The sequence below is a fragment of the Bos javanicus genome, chromosome 5 (assembly GCF_032452875.1).
Source record: "Bos javanicus breed banteng chromosome 5, ARS-OSU_banteng_1.0, whole genome shotgun sequence".
NCBI lineage: Eukaryota > Metazoa > Chordata > Mammalia > Artiodactyla > Bovidae > Bos > Bos javanicus.
Window position 1 is genome coordinate 32498714 of NC_083872.1, and position 4675 is coordinate 32503388.

At 44.8% G+C, this 4675-nt stretch overlaps 1 pseudogene; it reads left to right on the top strand.

Annotated features, from left to right (window-relative positions):
• The first annotated feature begins 2484 nt into the window (after positions 1–2484).
• On the top strand, positions 2485–3366 carry LOC133248827 (bifunctional arginine demethylase and lysyl-hydroxylase JMJD6-like; annotated as a pseudogene).
• Positions 3367–4675: the final 1309 nt, after the last annotated feature.

The window sequence follows — 4675 nt, forward strand, 5'->3', positions numbered from 1 at the left end:
GCTGCCCCCTAGGGACTAAGGTCAGCAGAAGCAAAAAAGCAAGAGGGTGCATGGCGGGGGGGGGGGGGGGTGTGTGTGTGTGCGCGCGCGTGTGTGTTTAGTTGCTAAGTAATGTCTAACTCTTTGCAGCCCATGGACTGTAGCCCACCAGGCTCTTCTTGTCAATGGAATTTTTCAGGCAAGAATATTGGAGTGGGTTGCCATTTCCTCCTTCAGGGGATCTTCCTGACCCAGGGATCAAACCTGTGTTTCTTATGTCTCCTTCTGTCTTAGCAGGCAGATTCCTTACCACAAGTCCCATCTAGGTCTTTAGAGCTTATATTATTTCCATGGTTTCTAAAGCTTCATGCATAAACATGAAAACAGGCTTTTTTTCACAGATGATGAATACTCAGTCCATTTGACTATCATATGATAAACACACTGCTGAGAAAATCCTTACTATCATTATAAAACAAACTTTCAATAATAACATCCATGTAATGGAGCAGTGTAATATATAATAGAAAGAAAAGGTAATCAAGATCCCTGCAAACTAAATTACGAAGTAGGGCTGGTGAATTGATATATCTCTGTATTAGGACTGTGAAACTGCATTGCTTGCCTTGTCAGCCGAAAGCAAACTACTTCTGGTGGTCTTGACTAACAGTTATCAAGAAAAAAGCATTTGCCAGAGCAACATCTGTATACCAGGTACCAGGGGATGTGTTATTTTGGTCAAGCATTGAAACCACATTTGGTACAGCAGCTGCAGTTGTAGTCACCTCCTGGCTAGGCTTATGATAATCACTCTTGTTCTCCCAGACCCATCTACATTTCTGCACAGATCACACAGATGAGTTTAATGGGGATGTAGTGGGACTCACCACTCCTCCATTCTTCAAGTCCGTGATGGTGGCACTAATCTTTTCAATCCCTCCAGCAGCATGGTATTGCTTTGGGTTTACTATTTTTCTAGAAAGAGGCAGTTCTAGTGGCTTCCGCTTTGCCTTTCCCACCATAATAGCCTTCACTCCATAAATCAGGGAACTAATGTGGGGATTCTGCCAACTGCTGAGCATGTGTTCTTGAAATGGAGAAATAACCACAGAATAGGTTTGGTGACCCACTATGCCCTTTCTGAGATGGATCTGAGTTGAAGCTTAATTGACCACCTAATCTGTATAAGCCCCTATTCTGACTGGTGGACCACAGTGACGTTTTGGGTCTCCTGGAATTTGTGTCAGTTCAGAGTCAGTGTCCAGTAGTGAAATAATGAAAGTGATTATTTCATTTTCTCCAGTGCACAGTAACTCTAGTTAAAGAGATATATCTCAAGAGGTTTATTACGAAGAATTGGCTAATACAATTATGAAAGTTGTGAAATCCCACAATCTGCCATCTGCAAGCTGGAGGCCCAGGAAAGTTGGTGGTATAGTTCTAGTGCAAATCCAAAGCCTGAGAACTGGGACACCAATGATGTAAGTCCTGGGATAAAGGCAGGAGAAGACCAATGCCAAACCTCAAGCAGTCAGAGAGCACACATTCTCCTTTTCTCTGCCTTTTTATTCTTTTCAGGCCTTCAACAGACTGAATGATGCCCACCCACATTGAAAAACAGTCTGCTTTACTCAGTATACTTATTCCAATGATAATCTCTTCTGGAAACACCCTCACTGACACAACTAGAAATAACACTTAACCAAGTATCTGTGTATTTTTGGCCTAGTCAAATTGATACATAAAATTAACCATCACACTTCCATTGCCCCCTATTACCCTGTTAGCTCAGGTTACCATAGCAAGCCTCTCTTAATCAGACATTTCAGGGCAAAATGTAAGCACACATCTTTAGGAACATGTAAATATAACAACATCCTCCCCCCAAAAAATTTGATGGCAGCATCATCAGTTCTACTATTCTGTGAGCATCCAGTCAGGTATATACACGCCCACTTCCCCTTTCTAAATACAGCCCCCAGAACCAACCGACCTCCCTCCTCACTTGTCTTGGAATAGTGATGGAAGCTGCTGTGTCCTCTGTGAGAAAGAAGCTGCTTAGGCTGAGAATAGCTGGAGGAGGGACTAGAGAAAGCAACCTCAGGCTTGGGATGTTCTGCCATGTCTCCCTCCAATTTTTTTTTTTTTTTTTAATACTGTTGGTCTAACTTCAAGGTAATAGCAGAAAGCAGAGTCTAAATTTGTGAGGCTGGAAGTAGGAGCTGGGAGCATGATCTGCTCCTAATTTGTGTATCCAAGTCCAATTTAGAATCTTCTAAATCACACAAGGATCTCTCCGGTTCAGATGCCTTGCTCTAGCTCATGTTAAAAAGTTTTCATTTCTGTGGCTGATTCATGTTGATATATGGCAGAAACCAACACAATATTATAAAGCAATTATCCTTCAATTAAAAATAAATTAAGATTTTGGTGCCACTGCTGGAGCCTGGGAGGGGGCGCATTGGTGGCAGGAAGCGAGCTGCGCTGAGGTCGTCGCGGAACCAGCTGATGACCTGCAGGATGAATCACAAGAGAAGAAGTGCATCCCGAGGTAAGCGGAGTGCGCAGCCTGAGCGGAAGGACTCTCTGGACTGGACCCGGCACAACTACTGTGAGAGCTTCCCGCTGAACCCAGAGGTCGTGGTGGACAATGTGGAAAGGACAGACGCTTTACAGCTGTCGGTGGAAGAATTTGTGGAGCGATATGAAAGACCGTACAAGCCCTTGGTTCTGCTGAATACCCAAGAGGGCCAGTCCGCACAGAAGTGGATTACGGAGCGCCTCAAGAGGAAATACCAGAACCAGAAGTTCAAGTGTGGTGAGGACAAGGACGGGTACTCGGTGAAGATGAAGATGGGATACTACATCGAGTACATGGAGAGCACTCACAATCACAGCTCCCTTTACATCTTTGACAGCAGCTACGAGGAACACCCCCAAAGAAGGAAACTTTCAGAAGACTACAAGGTGCCCAAGTTTTTCACCAGTGACCTTCTGCAGTTCATGGGAGAGAAGCGCAGGCCCCCTTACAGGTGGTTTGTGATGGGGCCACCAAGCTCTGGAACAGGAATCCACATCGACCCTCTGGGAACCAGTGCCTGGGATGCCTTAGTTCAGGGCCACAAGCACTGGTGCCTGTTCCCTACCAGCACGCCCAGAGAACTCATCAAGGTGACCCATGAAGAAGGAGGGAACCACCAAGATGAAGCTATTACCTGGGTTTAACATCATCTATGCCCGGATGCAGCTTCCAACCTGGCCACCCCAATTCAAACCCCTGCAAATCTTACAAAAACCAGGAGAGACTGTCTTTGTACCAGGAGGCTGGTGACTTAGCAACTAAACAACAACAATGAAGAGGTAGAGGATGGAAGTTAGAATGTTGAAAGAAAGTGAAAGTGAAAGTCGCTCAGCCGTGTCCGATTCTTTGCAACCCCATGGACTATACAGTCCATGGAATTCTCTAGGCCAGAATACTGGAGTGGGTAGCCTTTCCCTTCTCCAGGAGATCTTCCCAACCCAGGGATTGAACCCAGGTCTCCTGCATTGCAGGCAGATTCTTTACCAGCTGAGCCACAAGGGAAGCCCCAGAATACTGCAGTGGGTAGCCTATCCCTTCTCCAGGGGATCTTCCCGTCCCAGTAGTAGAACCAGGGTCTCCTGCATTGCAGGCTAATTCTTTACCAACTGAGCTATCAAGGAAGATTACTTTGATGAAGCAAAGTAAAAGGCCCAAGTGATAAGGAACAGCCTCTTGACAACTTCTAGGGAAAAACTAAGGCCTCAGTCCAAACATTCATGACACTAAATAAATATGCAGTGTTCTAGACAGCTCCCTTTACTCTTACAAATCTATTCCGCACCTTGCTTGGTGGCCAGAGGATGATGTGTATGGTCCCCCATCATAAGCTTTCTTGCCCTCTGGCTTCCATTTGGGTTCTACCATTTGACTAGAGATGAGAAACAGAACAGAGGGTAAAGTCTGGGTGTTTATTCTCCCAGCAACCTCTCTGTGAATGTGACCTTATTTGGAAATAGGGTCTTAGCGGATATAATCAAGTTAAGATGAGGTCATACTGGATAAGGGTGGTCCCTTATCTAATGACTAGTGTCCTTATAAGAAGGGGGAGATTCGGACACAGATATCCAGAGAAAAGCCCATGTGATGATGGAGTAATGTGTTTAACAAGCCAAAGAATGCCAGGGATTGCCAGCAACCACCAGAAGGAGAGCTGTATGGAACAGATTCTTCCTCAGAGCCTCCATAAAGAACCAAACCTACCAACACCTTGCTTTCGGACTTCTAGCCTCCAGAACTGTGAGGTAATACATTTCTGTTGCTTTAAACTACCTAGTCTGTGGTAATTTGTTATGACAGCTCTGAGAAACCAATACATTGATCATTTTCTTTGGTGTTATGTCAGACAATCATAACTCTGTGCTCAATGGCTCCATTACCATTTTAATGTGTTTTTCCTGATTATGATAGTGATACATACTATTGAAACTATAGAAAAGTTTAAGGAAAAATTGTGTGTGTGTGTGTTAGTCTCTCAGTCTTGTCTGACTCTTTGTAACCCAATGGACTGCAGCCCACCAGACTCCTCTGTCCATAGAATTCTCCAGGCAAGATTACTGAAGTGGGTTGCCATTTCCTTCTCCAGGGCATCTTCCTGACCCAGAGATTGAACCTGGG